Below are 20381 nucleotides of genomic sequence, written 5' to 3' on the forward strand. Positions count from 1 at the left end.
GCTTTGTAACAAAGTTATATATAAAATACAGATATTTCGGTGATATTGGCGATCCCGGGATCTACGTTTGTTGATTAAAAACTTGTTAATGCATCTGGGACGTTGATGATGGGACCTATAAGAAACAACGGTCATGATGAGAGTGATGAAATATGGGTGGTGGCCCAGTTGATTCCGTGGCTTTTGATTGGGACCCGCAGAGTTGAATTGTCTGTTACCTATTTGCTTCTTATTGGCTGCTTATTTCCCGGAAAATATAAAATACAAAAACTCTTCATTAAAGAAATAAAATTTAAAAAAAATTAACCTAATTTTTTCTCTTAATATTTTTGTTCAATCTTCTTATCTTCCTTTATTTTTTAGCCGGTGGCGATATTAATATTAATATTAATTATCAACCACCGATAGTTATTATTTTTATTATTTTTCTTGTTATTTTTCATATTATGTTTTTATTTATTTTCTTGAGTTTTTTTTTATTTTTAAATAAGAATCTCTGTTTTTATGACATGTTTTTCTCTACTCTTGTAGCATGTTTTTTTTCTGCTCTGGTGGTACGTTTCTTATTGTTTTCAGTAAGTTTTTCGCATACTTTAATGGTCGTGTTGGTGCTTCCATAAAGATACTCAAGGTATTTGTTTTCTGATTGGCTTGTCGATGATTACGTATTATTAGATCTCCTCTTTTGTAAATGATCGTTTGTCTATATAATCGGAATTGTGTAGCGAAACAGTATGTCAAATTGTTTAGTTCACTCACCACTTCTTAATCACATTGTAAAGTGTCTCGTTCGAGAGAGACAATGAGTTTTATGAAGGTTACTAAATTATTTTGATGTTTGGAAGGTTTCAATCTTTTCGTATATTTGGGTTTAATATTTTTATTTTATGTATAAGTTTTTTGTGACTATTGTCTCCAATTTTCTCTTTGAATTTGTTGTAATATTAATTCCTCCATTTTTATTAATGAAATTCAATTGTCATTATTCAAAAAAAATCAAAGTATTAATAAATATTTGGTGTAATTATAACACCAATTTTGTCAACAAGTGTTGGTATAAGTGGTTGAGATTCAGAAGTTTAAACTTGTAAAGTCAAGTTCGAATCCTACTACTGTCACTCTTGGTGGACAATCTATAAATTCTAACGTAAATTTCAATTGGGTCTTAGGTATCTCCTGACCCTGAACTTAGAGAATCATCCATGACCTAAACTTTATTTTGACTAAAAATAATAATAGCACCAATTTTCAGAGATGATCAAAATATCTGAATTCATGAATTTTGACCCGACTTAATCTTATAATGATAGTATTAATATATTCATATTAGGGTCGAAGTTTTAGTCTAAAAATCAAGATAGGTTCGGAACGAAAAAAAACTAAAATTTATCGGAATTGGGTGAAATCAAATTTTATATATATATTTTCAGTTTGAGATCAAGATGGCCAAAAAAGCTGCCTCACCTCGTCCCATGCCCATCCCTATATATTTTACTGTTCAAAAGTAATTTTATTTTATTTCATATTATATTAATAAATGTATCCATCGAATATTATTTAAAAGAAAAAATCAAGCCGTAAAGTAAATCTAATTTTAAGAAAACAAATTAATAATATTTTATGTCTTAATCCCTCCCTTGTCTTGAAAAGTTCAATGCGAGTGTTTCAGTTTATTTATAGTTAGTAATATTTTATGCCCAACGACTATTGTATATGAATTATTGGTGAATTTAAATAATATTGTTGGGGAAATAAAATAACACTGAAATAAGTTTATATAATATGCTTTAATATTTGATGGTAAGTGCTTATTATTTTCCTCTAAGGCGTTTGGCTCATGAAATCCAACATTATTTTCGGGAATAAGATTACTGAAATGTTACATTACCTTACACATTACTGAGAATGTTACATTATTGTGTTTGGTTTGTTTGACACGAATGTATGATTACAATGTTTGGTTAAAGGAAAAAAGGATTACTGTAATGTATATTTTACTGAATTGTCCTTATGATATTTTTTAACAAGTAGAATTACAAATATTCAAATGAAAATACTTATATAAAAATTCATAGAAAATATATTATTGTATTATTTTCAATTTATATATTTTTATTAAATTTAAATTCAAAAATTTTATATAAATTTTTTTCAAAATTTAAAAGATAAATGGGTAGATTAAAAGAGTAAACATACCATATATTCGTTTAATCTTAATTAATATTTAAAAAGTTATTATAATAAACAAATAAATAAAATGTATAACAGGTTTGGATAGTAAAACAAGGAAAAATATAGTTGTGGTTTGGGAAAATAAATTTTAACAAATTTGTGAAAACTAAAGACTATAGCTTTTGAAATAAAAGTAAAGGTATTTTTGAAATAAAAGTAAAGTTATTTTTAATTTAATATATTATGTAACTTATAATATGTGAAAACTAAATAAATAATATGATAATGCAACTATTAAAAATATATATTATCTTGTTTATATTTACATGTTCACTAAATATATATTATTTTTAAAATATTTTATACATTTAGTCCAAGTTGAAAGGAAAAAACAAATACCTAAACAAATAATGGAATTATCATTCCCGGTAAAAGGCCATAAAATTTTACTGTTGGAAATAGTTTATTACTCCCCTATCGGGAATCTTCTCGATATTACAATCTGGAAAAAAAATCCTATCGATATTACAATCTGAAAAAAAAAATCCTATCCAAACACCCTAAAGGTACAATTACAATTATACATATTGATAACACAGTTTTTATATTATAATTATCATAACTATTAACTATTCATAAATGTATAAAATATTTTAAAAATAATATATATTTAGTGAACATGTAAATATAAACAAGATAATATATATTTTTAATAGTTGCATTATCATATTATTTATTTAGTTTTCACATATTATAAGTTACATAATATATTAAATTAAAAATAACTAATAAAATACGAAATTTAAGTATAAGAGTGTTTTATATAATTTGAAATGGTAATTAATATTAGCATAAGAGTATTTTTTTTTTATCTTTTGTATAATTTTAAATAAAAAAACATTACTTAGAGATAAAAAAACATGAAACTGATAAAATTGTATAGAAATCTTTAGTGATAATCACTTATTGAATTAACTTTATAAACATAAATTTGTGTATAAAATATTTATATTTGATCGTTTAAAAATGATAAAATCTAATTTAAGTTTAATTATTCAGGGATGTATTTAGGTGGGACGGTCAAGTTGCTCGTGAAATTTAAAATTATTATATATTTTAGATTTTTTTAATGAAAAAATAATTTTGTTCTCAGGATTTTATAAGTTAAGTTCGCACTCTTAAAATTTTATAAATTCAAATTTATTTTTTAACATAAAATCTTACATTCGCCCCTGATTAAATTATGCCCGCATAAATAAAATAATCCCTGAGATTAAAAATAAAGTTTAAATTACAATTGAAAAGGTTTGAATTCACAATCAATCCGTCCCTTACTATCTTGCGAAAGAAGGCAAGTGCTTATGTAATGAATGGTGACGTAAACTAAAGAATCTCTTGCCCACACTCTTCTTCCACGTTTCATTTTCAGGTCATAATTTATAGGGTAAAGTATAGTAATGGTCACTGAACATTTCTGAAGCTTGCATTTAGGTCCCCCAACTTTTAAATCTTGCAATACAGTCCCCCAACATTTATTCCGTTTGCAATATGGTCCCCAACTTAAATCACTGTTAGAAAATTACGGTAAATTATATAAACGGTCATTGAACTTTTCAACCACTTAAATTTAGGTCCCCAACTTTTAAAACTTGCAAAATAGTCCCCCAATAATTTTATTTTCTTATTAAATATAGATGTATAGAAATATAAATGATTCAATTTATATTTAAATGTATGAATCATTTATATTTTTATATATATTTTTCTTGTATAAACTAGTATTTAAAATATGTTTATATTTTAATCAAAATATTTCAATATACGAATAAAATATATTTATATAAATGTATATTTATATTTAGATGTATAAATAAAAAATATATTCATATATTAATGTATGAATCATTTATATTTTTGAATATTTTATTTTAATAAGAAATTAAAATTATTAATTATATTAGAAATACTCAACTTAAGATTATATATAATCATGAATTATAAATATGAAAAATAAATTATTAAATTTAGTTTAAAAATATATAAATCTTAAATTTATTCTTTTAAAATATTGTATCAACTAATATTTAAAAAATATATTAAATCTATCAAACAATTTATCAAATATAATATTTTTATTGTAAAAAAATATAATATTTTCCCATCATTTATTGCTTTCAATTTTTTTGCCGAAGTTCAAATCTCATTATTTCCATTTTCCATTATATTCTTTTTTTTTGGCATTGGTCATACTATTAGTATATGTATTATTGTATATCTCTTAACACAAACGATGATATTAGCTTAGTGGCTCCACCCTGTATCTTTCATTTGCGTGACTCAGGTTTGAGTTTGCCCAAGACCCAAATTTTACTTCTTTGTAACTTAATTTTCTTCTAATTAGGTGGTGACATGTGTCACCAATAACATATATCATGATCATGTGTTAACACATGTCAGATCCTGGTTAAATGATTAATTTATTAAATTTTATTTAATTTAGGACCAAATTGATAGCATATATAAATAATTAGGTGGTGACATGTGTCACCAATGACACGTGTCATGATCATGTGCTAACACATGTCAGATCCTAATTAAATGATTAATTTATTAAATTCTATTTAATTTAGGACCAAATTGATTATATAAATAATAAAGACTGAATGTATAATAATGTCAATTCCTTTTAACTGCCACTTCGTCATTTGTATCAATTGGTAACGACTAGTGGCTTAGTTGAAACAGTTAAATAATTATGTTGTATGATTGATAAATTTAAAAGATCGATGACAAAAGTAAAAAGGGCTAGATAGTTAAGTTGTCAACCTAGTAGTTTACACTTTTATTTATACGTCAAAATAACATTTTATAAATTTAAAATTCGAATTATTTTCAACATCTTCTATATCCTAACTACTTTTTTTAATTAAAAAATTTCTTCAACAGATAAGAATTATACTATTATATTTATATAAAAAATACGTATCACATTAAATAAGATGAAATTAAATAATAATAAATCTGACATAATTGAATTTAATTGAATTATTTTGGAATTTAGGGTTTAGAATGAAATTGAATTACTTTGGAAATTGGGGTTTAGAATGAAATTGAGGACTGTTTTGTAAGTTTTAAAAGTTGGGGACCTAAATTCAAGTGTCTGAAAAGTTCAATAACCTTTTATATAATTTACCCTAATTTCTAACGGTGGTTTAAGTTGAGGGATCATATTGCAAACAGAATAAATATTGAGGGACTGTATTGCAAGTTTTTAAAGTTGGGGGACCTAAATGCAAACTTCAGAAATGTTCAGTGACCATTACTATACGTTACCCTAATTTATATGAACAATGACGTTTGTATTAATATTATTGCTGATAATTTCATACGTTGTCTTCGTTGGACCAATAATAGAGTCAGAAAATTTAGGATTTATTTTTAATATTTTAAATTAAAATTTTTGGAAAACAAAATATTAACTGATGACATAACTTTTGATAATTTTATTAAAAAATAAATTTTAATTTAAATGTTATCGAATAATATTATTTATTTGATTTTTTTTAACAAAAGACATGATTTATGGGAAACGTCTTTATCTATGTCACATGTCTTATGTTCGATTTTTCTCACACTGACAATGCCATCGATGATAAAAAATAATAATATACTAAAAATTGTACAAATTTGATTTAATAAAAGTAACACATATGGTGTATATCAAAGACACATATTTAGAAATATATTATTTTGAAAGAAGAGATTAATCAAGAATGGAAAAGAGGACGTTAAAAAAATCGTAATTGTTAACCGTAATCGTTAATCAGCATAATCGTCACATTTAATAGGTTAATTAATCGAACCGTTAATACTAAACGATTTCGGTTAATTGAACCGTTAAAAATAATGGTTAACGATTAAAGTTAAGATTACGAATTTTAATAAACGGTTAACCGTTAGTAGGTTAAATTTATAATTATATTTCTAATTTATTATATTTTCACATAAATAATTTAATATACTTTTTTATTATTTCTAATATATATATATATGTATATATATATATATATATATATATATATATATATATTTAATAAAATTTGTACACAAATAACTTAATAAATATTTTTATTATTTTAATTTTTTATTTCTTTGTAAATACAAAAACATATTTACACCAATATAATTACGTGTTTATTATCAAGTACTAAGATATTGAGAGATATATATACTTACACCGATGTAAGTTTATGTTAAGTGTTACATTTTTTTATTTTATTCACTTACACCTATGTAAGTATATGTCAAGTTTTATATTTTTTAATACGAATTATGAAAAAATTTGAAAAATAATTATAATAAGTTAACTGATAACAATTAACCGTTTTTTACAATTAAATTACAATTAGAAAAATCTCATAAATGTTATAACGATTAACCGACCGTTTAAGCTAAACTGTACGGTTAACAACCCTAGCCTCCACCAGCGTCGTTGAAGGAGTGATTTCCTTCAACTTAAGGATTTGATCACCTTAAATAATTTCAGTTTAGATATATAATTATTACTTTTTCTTTTATAAATTTGAAGTAACCAACTTAAATAATTTAAGTTTAGATATATAATTATTACTTTTTCTTTTATAAATTTGAAGTAAATACCTTAGATAATTTAAGTTTAGATATATAATTATTACTTTTTCTTTTATAAAATTCTAAATAAATACCTTAAATAATTTAAGTTTAGATATATAATTATTACTTTTTCTTTTATAAAATTTGAAGTAAATACCTTAAATAATTTAAGTTTAGATATATAATTATCACTTTTTCTTCTATAAATTTAAAGTAAATACAAGATAGTATATGTTTATTCGAAATTATTTGATATTGAACGTGCAATTACTCATATTCTTGATATATACGGTACTTGAACTCATGATCTTAAGGGGTAACAACAGATCCTTTAACTACTAAGGTGACTCAATCCTCTATATTTTCTTACTCTGACAAACATATCCATACCTTACAAACTCAACTATTTAAATTCAATATCTCTAAAAAGTATAACATTTCCTTTTATTACTAAGGGGATGTTTGTTTATTTCAGAATGATTAAGCGCTGAATAATTCAAATGTTGAATGATTCAGAGGCTCTGTATGAATTAGTTCTGAATGTGACATGCTGTTTGATAATAGCTCTGAATTATTCCGAATGTATTTTGATGTTGAATCATTCAGCATTGTTTTATTGAATCATTCAACACCGTTTTGTTGAATCAGTCAGCATTGAATCATTCAGAGGTGCGAAAAAAACGTGATGAATACTGAACGGTTAAGCATTCAACGCTGAATAATTCCATTCAAAGCCAAACAAACAACCTTAAGACCACATAATGGTAGAAATAAAAAAAATTAAATAAGAAAATAATATAAGAACTCAATATCTCATTTTAAATATTAAAAAAGTATGAAACCGCATATAAAAAGATTAAAATAACATTTTTAGTCCTCTATATTTTTTTGTCTGACAATCGCATCCATATATTATACTCGCAACTGTTCGAATTTGAAATATCTAAAAAAACATAATACTTGTTTTTATTATTGAGACCATTTAATAAGTTCAAAAATCAAAATTTATGCATAGTCGTTGTCACGATGGCACAATATTCAAAGGGATCACCAACTACAGAAGAAGCAACAAGTCCACTTATATGAGCCATATCCATCATCAGAAATGCACCAACTACATCTGCGATCTTCCAACAGATACCAATTCCAATAAGTTATATGCTAAATGAAAAATGTATATGCAATACATATATTGTGATAGCGGATAATATAGCAGAACAAGAAAAGCACGTTAGTGCTTACCTTCCTCATTCGAGGATAGTCAAAATCTCGAGGATATGCACTAGCACCAGCAATTATAAGTTTTGGCCGGAAGAGGGTAGCTGTTTTCTCAAGCATGTCATAGTCAGTAAGGCCTGTTCCACAAACTGAATTAATCACCAAACAAGCCCTCCAATCACTAAACAATTTAAGTAACAATATTGATAGATAACCTGTGGATTCATCAAGTCGATAAGGCATTGACTCGAAATAGATAGATGTGCCAGATACTCATCTTTTAGCAGTCATGAATCCCTGTGACAAATGTCCGCCATGAGGCAAGTCCAGACCCTATATAATCATATTAAGAACCATTTATATGGGTACTATCCAACAAAGAGAACCAAGATACAACAGCTAAAACAGAAGTATCTTACCATTATTCGATCATGTGGATTAAGAATTGCTGTATAAACCTCAAAATTAGAAGGATAACCTGACAAGAGTTGAACATTAACGCCCCACTTATTTTCATCCAGATGAAATGCTGCCAAAGCCCTCTTTTGGCAAAGTGTTTCAAGTTCGTCGGTGTACTCATTGCCCCCGTAGTACCTGCAATAAACAATAAGATAATTCGCTACAAACAATAAAATCTAAAATCACAAATACTAAATCTCTATGCATTCTGCATTTCTGCTTAACTAGATATACCCTTTACCAGGTAGTCCTTCAGAATACTTGTTTGTGAGACATGAACCAACTGCCTCCATTACTGCTCGGGACGTAAAGTTCTCTGAGGCAATGAGCTCAAGGCTTTTGAACTGCCTCTCCTTCTCCTTATTAATAATAGATTGAACGTCAGGATCAGCTTCATTGAGGCCATGGTCCACAAAGCCGGTTTCGAGCACAGGGGCAGTGTCCGAAAAGGGAGACCTCCCAGTAACTAAGATACTTTCAAGTTGAGCTCTACAGGGCTTTACAGAGTTAAGCTTAATACCAGAATAACCAGACCCTTTTAAATGGAATGTCGGTCTATCGACTTTGATCCTTATAGGCTGTTGCAAAGAACCTATCATTGAAGCTCCGTTACAAGCCTGCATTTTGGCTTTCTACTAGTTTTTATCGCAAATAATCTGCCAAATTACCAAGGGAACAAAGCATATAAATAAAATGAAAAATTCAAGTAAACATCAACTAAATTTATTAGTAAAAGCAAAAACGAACAGCTCTAAGACTAATTAATATGATAAGAACCAGTAAAACAAAACAAAAAAGTATTTTGATTTTCATTTGAAAAAAGCTTCCATTACCAATTCCTCAGCTTACACAAAACACGAAAACTAAAGAAGAACAGCATATACAAAGGAAAAGCACATAATAAACAAAATAATCAACTAATTATAAATATTAAAAAAACTAATTAAAGAAATGTAGAGATGAGAGCCTAATTATGGGAAGGCTTCTTCTTCTTCTTTTTCTCTTGGATTCTCGCGTAGTGCAGTGAACGGGCTGAGAGTGTTAAACCCTAAAAGTCTGATATTTTCAACACAAGAGCCGTTCGCTTCCTGCGTATTTCCTGATCTAACACCCTTTGCAGTGCGTCCCTTACAACGTACTATATGTTGATTTGACTACGTGGGTAACGCGCGTTCTCTGCGACGTGTCTTATGCTGACATAGATACACGTGTGTATAGTGCGGGACAGATTGGTAATTAAGGGTATAGTGTGGCGCAGGGACCGCGCCTTAACTGTGATTCTGACACGCATCAGAAAGACGCGGCCGCTGCGGCGCATTATACCCTTAATTACCAAATTACTCTCACCCGTTCACAGCCACAATCCCTTATAAATATCCCATTCTCAATCACTTTCATCACACTAAATCCTCTCAACTTCTCTCAAATACTCTTATATTCTCTTATTAAGGTATATTTTATTATATTTAGTATTTTTTTGTAATTTATTTAATTATTTTAAGTGTTTAATATTTTATTTATTTAATTTTTTTTGCAGATATAAAATGGAAAGCGGTCTACTTTGGTTGGATGGAAATCAAATATCTCGACACTTTGCTGATACAATAACATTTTAACGTTTTAATTTATTTAATGTATGATTATTAGTTTAAAAATTAATTAAAAATTAATTTGTGTAATTATTTATATTTTAGTTGAGAGATCGTATATTAGATCCTTTTATTAGGAACCTTAAGTTAGTTATATCTACTTGTGTAATGCCGTATTTTATAGAGGCTGGATTCAGTCACCTAGGTAAATATCAGAGCCACTGTAAGATAGAACCAGACCTTATTTATGCTTTAGTAGAGCGGTGGAGGCCGGAGACCCACACATTCCATCTTCCGTGTGGAGAGTGCACGATCACGCTTGAGGATGTTTCTATAAACCTGGGGCTTCCGGTGGATGGAGGTGTGATATCAGGGATAATTTTCGGTTCTTGGACTACTTTGTGCCGGGTTAGTCTAGGACGTGTCCCGGAAAATTTTAACGGTTGACGGATACCGTTAAATTGGTTAGATGCCAATTTTCGAGAGTTGAGCGAGGACACGTCTGACGATGAAGTTAAATAGTATGCACGGGCATACATATTGCAGCTGATAGGAGGGTTGTTGATGCCAGACAAATCTCGCAATCAAGTTAACTGTATGTGGTTGCAACATCTTGGCGACTTTCATCTGGCCGGATCACTCAGTTGGGGCTTGGCAGTTTTGGCTTGCCTGTACAGGGAGATGTGTCGAGCCATTGACTACAGGCGTAATGCTATCGGCAGAAGTTGGGGCTACTGCAGTCTTGGGCATGGTATCGATTGCCCTTTTATGTCCCGTTGTCAAGAACTCATTCGTATTCCCGCTACTCCTGAGGTAATTATAAAACTGATTTTGTATATTAATAATTTTATACAGTGAATAAGAAATTATTTTTCTTGAATAGGTGGTCTACTGATATGAAAAATCATCAGGAGTTACCTGATGATTTAGAAAAAATTAGGGTGTTAATCGATCAGAAGGCTGGCACACATGTATGAATTTTAAAGTTTAAAAATCGATTTTAGATTATAGTTATATAATTAGATTATTATTTTGATAAAAATTATATATCTTTGTTTTAGTTTGAATGGGTGTCATATTCTACTGATGATGTGAGGGCGGTGATCCCACCTGAGTTGAGGGGCCTATCAGATGTTTGGATGGCGACGGTCCCCTTGATCTGTTATGCGACCGTCGAGTGGCACTCCACTGATCGCGTGCTCCGGCAATTTGGTTGTTTTCAACCAATTCTGGAAGCACCCTCGCAATATGGACGAGTTGTATAGCACAGATAGACGTGACAAGACAGATACAGATTGACTAGTGAGGCATAATGCGTGTGTTGTGTTGTGGGAGGATCAACATCGGCGCCTTCCCCGTAGAGAGCCCATTTTACTTGACCTCTTGATGGTTGCTGACGGTTATTACGAGTGGTTCAACAGTAACGGGAAACCGTTTCTACTTCCCGAGGATGCACGAGGGAAGACCTTTCAGCGACGTCGATAGAGACGTTCACCGACACAGCACCATCGTCCCTCGACTCATGGACGGAGAGCAGGTGCTTCCGGTTCATCCTCAGCTGCACCAGCAGGACTTTCACAGCAGCAACCGTATCCAGCGACTTATATACCGCAGCCATATATGATGCCACCATCGCCGCCACCGCCGCCACCGCCACCGTCACAGATGACCCCTCTTGGAGGCTATTATGGGTATATGTTTATATATCCGACTTGGGGTTTATATGTTGGACATTTGGCGGGTTCAACCTCATCACCCATGGCCGCAACACGGACACGTTATGTACAGTTTTCACACTCAGCGATGTCTGGGTTTTATGAGTTTTCCCAGTTTTCGTAGGCCGGTGGGATAGTCAGTCAAACACCTCCAGGGTCCTTATTCTATGGAGGTGCTTCATCGTCATCAGCTCCTCATCAACCTAATGTACCTACTCAGGACGATAACGACAACGACGGTGATGGTGATGATGATGACAGCGAGGAGTCACAACCAGTGATACGAAGAAATCCTCCTCGAGACCGACAGCCACCGCCCTGTGGAACACATTCGCATCACAGGCATCGATAGATTTTTTTTTATTTGTATTTAGTTTATTAGACTTTTTAATTGTAATTTTTATTATTATTTCTCATTTAATACTTACTTTATTTTGTTAAATTTGTTTGACTTTTTTTAATGTATTTCAGTTAATTTTGTTTATTACCATTTAATATCAGTTATTGTAATTTGGTAATCATTTACCATTTAATACTTATTGTAAGTTTGTTGTATTTAAAATTATTTTGAAATGCCAAATTGTTTGATAACTTTCTTAAGTTTGTCACTTATTATCTCTTTTATTATAATCACATACAATGCAAACGTCCAATCTCGTATTATTGTATCGTTTTTTTAATCTTCATCATCGATTATCGAATGACATTAACTTGAAGTAAATGCAAATCAAAGTACAAGAATTATTATTTGATAAACAAATACATTATTTCCTCATCAATTATTACTTGATGGCAACAGAAGTGGACATGTTTTTCTAGTGTGTCATGGGTTTCTACAATACCCACATCTTCTGTCTTGTCTAGATCTTTCTCGAATATCCATATCGCAATGAATTCGATTGGATTTTGGACAACCACGCTCTCTCAATAAACTCGGATTTGGTACAATCGGAAGCCAATCTTGAACCTCATCAGGGTCTTTGTCATTACCTATGGGGGAAACTCAAATTCGTATACCTTAAAAACTTCAGATAGTAGGTATACGGGATCCACAAAATGGTTATAGTCTTGACATGTATGCGAGTAATCTGCTATCACATGAGAGCATGGATACTTAAGAGCTTGAAAAAACCCGCAATCGCACGTTCTGTCCCTTAGATTTACTCTTAACGACACAGCTTCAATCCCTTGAAGAGGTCGCGAAAACTCTGTGACACGAAACATTTCATGCCTTCTAGAGAAGCTTGTTACAGACATTCCATTTGATGCAAAAAACATTTCTGTAGATCTGCAACTAATCTAGGGTGATAGACATGACCGCCTTGCATCCAGGTTTGAGCTTGTCCCCTGAGCTTCACAAAAAGCGCCCCCAAACGAAAATATATAGTCTTTACCAAAGCCGCTACTGGTAAGTGACGTGCACCCTTTAAAGTTGAATTGATTGCCTCTGCCAAGTTGGTCATCATGTGTCCATATCGATATCCACCATCATATGCGTTCGTCCACATTTCTTTATCGATGAGGCTGATGTAATCGTATCCTTCCTCGTTCTTCGCCCGCAAATCTTGAAGTATTGATTCACACGTTCGAGGAAGTAGTTTGTAACCTGATCAAAAAATGTATAACTTACTAACTTGCTTTCTTTGCAAAATTAAAACAATCGAAAGAAAACAAACTACATCAGTTCACTTACCCATGTGCACAATTAATTAGCGCTCATCATTCTTCTTGTACCTTCCATGGTAGTTCGCAACAATGTATCGGAGACAATACCTATATTGGACAAAGAGCGATTGTAACATTGGATCCAAAGACTCCATTGCTGCTTTCACCCCAGCTCCACAATCTTAAATGACACATATGTTTTCCCTCGTGATAACACGTACACATAAATTTCAGAAGAAAAAAGCCCAAGAATCTGTATCTTCTCCTTCGACAAGAGCAAAAGCAACTAGAAGAATGTTGCGATTGCCATCTTGGACAACTGCCAATAATAAAACTTGCTTGTATTTTCCATACAAGAAAGTCTCGTCGATCTGGACCACAGGGCTTGTAATATTTGACAGCATTAACGCACTGTGGGTAAGTCCAAAAAACCCGGTAGAATTGGCATCAATCACGGAGAACTCGATCATTATGGTGTGCATAGGAGGTTTCGAAGTCCACAATTGTCCCATGATTCAACCTCCACACCAGCCTAAACCAGCTTGGAAGTTCATTGTAAGATGCATCCCATTCGCCATGAAGTTTGACAATGGCATTTTGTTTTTCCAACCAAGCTTTTTTTATAAGAGACAGTGTACCCATACTGCGATTGTATAGATGAAATCAACACAACAACAACTATATGAGAGCTTTCTTTTACCATGGGCATGATAACTTGACATATCACTTCAGAGTCCAAGTTGGGATGATCTTGGTTGACCCCTCCAACACAACATGTGTCCCTCCAACACAACATGTGTGAGGACCGTTGTATACTGTTAGTTCCCATCTATTGTTTTTCCTCTTCCTCTTCAATACACGAACCATCCAATTGCATCCGTTTTCACGTCGGGCACAATAGCATACATATTTTTCGGTCGTGGAGCGGTCGACTCTAGACTGAATAGAATTACAGATATTGTAATTTTTTATAGCCATCATCGCTTCTTCCTTGCTTGAAAACTTCATGCCTAAAGATAACTCACCATTATTTATTGATGAGTAATATCCATAGTCACCGAGATGAGGCATATCCGCAAATTCTGGCCCGTACATTGCATCATAATCAACTTCATACATGTGTGTTGGAGGGTCAATTTGTGCCACATTTGCTGGAACTTCATCTACATCATCACCACCATCAGAGTTGAATTGCGGTGATTCTTGGTGAATGAATAGTCCAGTCTCAGCACCATCCGCACCAGGCTCACGAAGCGGTTCTTCTAGTAGAGATGATGGTTCCTCCATGCTCTCCACATTTAGGTCGAAGAACCTACTACTTGCACGCATTCCCCTTGAACTGGAAGGCATATCGACATTCAGATCGAAAAAGCTCGCAGTTGAATGCCTCCCCCCGGAGCTTGAAGCCATCATGTCAAATGGAAATTGCACAGATGGTTATGTCAATGTCATCTCCATATTAAGGTCAAACAGATTTGCAGATGAATGTCTTCCCCTTGAACTGGACGCGATGTTACCATACGGATTGTTCGTCAACCCACCTCGGTACATATCGTAAGGAGTTGCGGATGAATGTCTCCCCATTATGGCATTAAAATCATTACACATTACTGTTGTTGGGTTGTCAACTTAATCAACTTGTTCAGCCAGCCCATAGTGGGAGCTTAATAATTGACCCCGAATGGCACGCACTTGAATAAAATTTGCATACATCTCAATACTGGCGTCTGAATAATTACTTTGAGCTTCAACCATCATTTGAACATCATTATTGTTCAAAAGTTTGAACGCTGTATAAGTTAATGGCAACATTGATGTTGAAAATTTGTACTGTAACGACGTCATTCTTCTACTACTTCCAACATGAATCTTTCTCAAAATCTTTGTTATCAGCTCCTCAAGAGTTATGTTTCTCTTCAATGATATTTTAACATGCTCATTTGATACGAAAACAACGCCGGTTTCATCTTCTCGAATTTCACCATCATAATAAACAATAGCTGAAAGTCGTGTCATTCTTTGAGTTTAAAAGTGTGGCAATATTATATTTGCCAAAAAAATTGAAACAATGCTGATTAAATAAATAATATATGAACGAAAATATAACAGAATAAAATTTTTACACATAAACGTAAATAATTTAAATAATATAATTTTATATTATTATCTGTACCGCAAAACTATTTCGACGTATATTCCCGCTTTCTAATTTTACAAACATAGAAATTAATTGACAACAATTAGTATAATATTTTTTCAAATAATCATAATAAACAATAAATATAATAAAAAAATTATCACAAAATTACGTTATAACGAAAAATCGCACGAACTCTGAATAAAATATGAGAAAATTATCAGAATTATTGACTCGTTGACGGAATTGTTGTATTAATTTATAAGTTGAGAGGAGAGATGTGAGGAGATGTGAGAAACTACCCGGGGGAGAAGGGTATTTAAAGCCGAGAAAAGTTGTAACAATTATACAAGGCGCGGTACCTGCCCCGCGCTATATATAATTATAATGGTCAGGCGCGACCTCTGACCCGTGCTATACCCTACGTGGCGTAAGGCGCACCCCAGGGGCCGCGCTATACACACGTATATCCATGTCAGCATAAGGCGCGTCGTAGGGGGACGCCTTACCCCACGTGGCGCCAAATCAGCGTATAGCGCGGTGCAGGGGGCGCGCCTTACTGTAAAAGGTGTTAGATCAGAAAATTTAGTCTAACTGATGTTAGATCGATAAATATTCCTGTCACCGGTGATTTTTTGAGAAAAACACCTTCCTTTAGCCTAGGCTACTCGTATGTGTCACAGAAGAGATATACGGCTATGTGTTAGGTTTAACTTGGTATAATTTCAAAATATTAGGTTTGTTTGTTAAGATAATTTATAATTATTAAAATAATTTAAATTTCAAAGATAAAAATTACGTGAAAATTTTGAATTATCTTAGAAATTTATCTTGTAGATAAATTTTAATTTAAGTTGATGGTGTAATTGATTAATTGAATTTAAAATCAATTAATCAATTACAATAAAAGGCCTTTTATCTCATTTATACCATCCATTTTCAGAAAAACCAAATTATATTAGGTAAACTAAGTATTTAATACTTAAAATATCAGTTTTAATCCGTTTTAGTATCTAAACTTTTATTTTTTTGAAAATCATACTTAATGTTTAGTTTTTGTTTCATTTAATATCTCGCAATTAAAAATTTAACACATTTAGTGCCTATGTAATACCCCAAATGTAACATCCCAAAATACGGGTTAGTGACTAAATTGTAAAACTTCAGAATTTGGTGATTAAAGTAAAATAATTGGATAATTCAATGATTTATCTGGAAGGATTATTAGTAATTATTAAAAGAGTTAAAGGGCAAAATGGTCATTTAACCATTAAATGATTAAATTGTATTATGTTGAGGATATATACGGGGAAAGGGATAAGAAGAATATCTCTTCTTATCCTCTTTGTTCTTCCATACGAGAGAAAGCCACAGCAAAGGTGAGTTTTCTATTTTCTTGGTTATTTGATGTTTTAAAAGTTGGGTTATGATCACTAGATGATAATTAAGCTTAAGGAAAGCTTAATTTGTTCTAAACCAAAAAGATGAAGAAGTTATAAGAGATTTAAGAAAATGAGTTTTTATATGAAATCATGGAAAAGAGTTGATAAGTTGAATTTGAAGTTAAATTTGACTTGTCATCATGCTAATTAAGGAATATGAAGTGTTAGAATGGTATTTAGAACATATTGAAATTTGAGTATGATTCTTGAATTACATATGAAGGATAGGATTTTGAAGTTATAGATGATTTTCATGGATATAAGTTGGTTTAAGTAATGATAGTTGAGTTTAATGACATGATAGGGGTTTAAAATAGAATAATTAAGTGAAGAATTGATGATTTTCAGGGTTAAAACACAATTTCTGGGTAGAGGGAACCGATACCCTATGAAGGGAATCGATTCCCCCTCTTGGACGAAAATTCCAGTATGTGCAGGGGGAACAGATTCCCCCCTGGGGGGTATCGATTCCCCGGGAACAGATTCCCCTGGGGGGTATCGATTCTCCCCTAAATGAAAAAATGGAATTTGATTCATTAAACCGATTTAAGTTATTAACATCAAGTTTAAAGTTTAGGCTTCTGATAGTTGTTTTGAAATGATATATTTATGTAGATATTGAGCCAAAACAAGTTCTGGAATAATCAAAGGATTATAATCGAATCAAAGAAAAGCTAAGGTGAGTGCAATTTTAATTGTACTTATATTATTGAACGAACATTGGCTTGCGATGAGCCAATGATAGAGTTACTATGGTAAGAAGTGACTCCTAAAATGTTATTTGATATGTGATTCTTACATGTACATGAATACATGATATGTATAAACATAAGAGCATGAAACATAAGATATATGATATGATATACATGTTTATATGCATATGTGATATATGCTATGAGATATGACCAATGTGAAATGAAATAAGCTATGTGAATATATGAAATGACATATGAATATGCAATATGTGATATGATATGAAATATATATAGTTACACATACATGTGGTATGTGACAGAAGAGAACGAACAAGTGATGAGAAATATATTCATAATAAATGCCCATAGTATATGATACGAGAGCTATAGGTATAGTTGGCATGCCAAGAGTCGAGGGTATTGTAGTCCTTCGGGACGTAGTGGTCCTACGGGACATATATAGCAGTCCTTCGGGACGAATACTGAACAAATGTTCGGTTCCCCATGAGGGAATTTATACGAGCTGTGGTGACAGCATTGGTGCATAACCTCAATGTACTCACATATCTCTATTCTCAATAATATACATAGGCAACAACAACATCAATTGAAATATAAATTAAAGTGAAAGTGATGCAAAAAGGTAAGTTTCATGTGTGCATGACTTGATTATATATGTCATAGGAGATATATCCATGCATATTGAAATATCATAATCAAATGGTAAGAATGCATTTTCATGAATTTATTGTTACATGTTTATTTATTGCCTCACTAAGTCTATGATTTAGCGTGTAAGTGATTTACACGTAGGTACCAAGAAATGTGAAGAGCAAGAATAGAAGTGGCAAGGACAGTATTATTACTAGAAGATCAGATCAGAAGTAATCGACAAAGTATGTATTTTGTTGTATATAGAGTGTTGGCATGTAATAAGTCGTTAATTATGAGCACTCTAATCGAGTTTATATTTTGTGGACTCTTTTATGTAAATTAAAGTATTTTGTTTTAAACCAAGTTTTAAATTCCCCGGGGTTTTTCTTTAAGTGTCAAGGTTTGAAAAGTCAAGGTGACACCTCAGACTCGTATTCGGGTCGGGTACGTGTTGGGGTGTTACAGTTAAAGGCATCAGAGCTAAGGTTTAGTCGATTCTCGGCATAAATTTGGAGTCTTGAGTGTTTTATAAGGTATACATGCAAACAAAATAGTGAAAACTTCTGATATGATGGAATAGTAAGTATACTGTTGTGCTAATAGGACTATATGATTGTATTTTTATAGATGTCCGGACAAGGTAGTTCTAGAAATGAAGTGGGAGATGATATACCCGCTGAAAGCAGTAATTCACCTGCCCTGGCCAGGCAGAGTGAAGAACAGACACCCTCTGGAGTTCATGTGAATGATAAAGATGTATTCTTTATAACTTTAGATGCTGTATTGACGCGTTTTCAACCTCCTGTTACTTCAACTCCAAAAATGAATGTTGCGAAAGAGTTGAAGGGATTAGGAGCTCAAGAGTTTAGAGGGGAAGCCGATGAAGGTCCTGTTACTGTGGACCTTTGGCTTAATGACGTGAAGGTCATGCTTACGGGACTTCATTGTTCCGATGCTGAGAAGCTAGATGGAGTAATTTCCTTGTTGAGAGGACAAGCAATGATCTGGTGGACCAATGTTACATTGAGGATGACTAACGCCCAAGTAACTTGGTCATTGTTTTTAGAAGAATTCAAACATAAGTACATCGGAGATCAATTTGTTCGTCAAATGAAGCAAGAGTTCATGAATCTGAAGCAATGGAATCACACTGTATATGAGTACGATTGTGAATTTAATAAGTTGAGTCGCTTTGCTGCCGAGCTTGTTCCTACTGAGAATGATGCTTGTGAGTGGTTCGTAGAGGGGTTACGTCCTCGGTTGAAGGAGATATTGATTGTATTGAATCTATCCTCGTTTCAAGAGGTAGTCAATCGTGCCAAAGCTTTGGAAAGAGCTCAGAATGAGAGACTTAAAAAATCAAGGACTCAAAAAGTCAAGAGAACGGGTGCTTCTTCGAGTTCCGCACAGTCAAAAAGAGTCAGAGATGTTAGTTCTCGACCTCAAGCTAGATCAGAGTTAGTGGTATCCTCAGCTAGAGGATCAAATCCGATGAGAGGAGACAAACTCAATCAGCAGGATCTGGAGTTGGGAGATTTAACCAGAGTCAAGACAGACAATGCCAACATTGTGGAAAGAATCATTATGGGATATGTAGAAGGATTTCTGGAGCTTGCTTTAGATGTGGGGAGACCGACATTTTGTTCGGGATTGTCCTAGAGTAGTCGATGAATCTGCACAGTCAGAGAGGTCTATTTCTACAGGCCAAAGGGGAAGAGGTAGAGGCAGAGGAAGAAATCAGTCAGAGTCCTCTGCTCAACAAGAGATACGTTCCACTGCTCGAGTGTATAATCTCAAGACCAATGAGGATCGGATGACCCGGAGATTATAACAGTTACCTTTCTGTTGTTTGATAAACGGGTTATGGTATTGATTGATACGGGTTATACATATTCATACATTACTAGTAAGTTAGTGAGAGAATTGAACATTCAATTAGAAGCTACTAACAATGAGGTGATAGTGACGAATCTGTTAGGACACAGTGCTGGGTAAATATGGTG

At 32.3% G+C, this 20381-nt stretch overlaps 1 pseudogene; it reads right to left on the bottom strand.

Moving 5' to 3' along the window:
• Positions 1-7802: 7802 nt before the first annotated feature.
• On the bottom strand, positions 7803-9486 carry LOC120141394 (annotated as a pseudogene).
• Between the last annotated feature and the right edge of the window lie 10895 nt (positions 9487-20381).

Source organism: Hibiscus syriacus, unplaced genomic scaffold (assembly GCF_006381635.1).
Source record: "Hibiscus syriacus cultivar Baekdansim isolate YM2019G1 unplaced genomic scaffold, ASM638163v2 tig00110799_pilon, whole genome shotgun sequence".
Taxonomy (NCBI): domain Eukaryota; kingdom Viridiplantae; phylum Streptophyta; class Magnoliopsida; order Malvales; family Malvaceae; genus Hibiscus; species Hibiscus syriacus.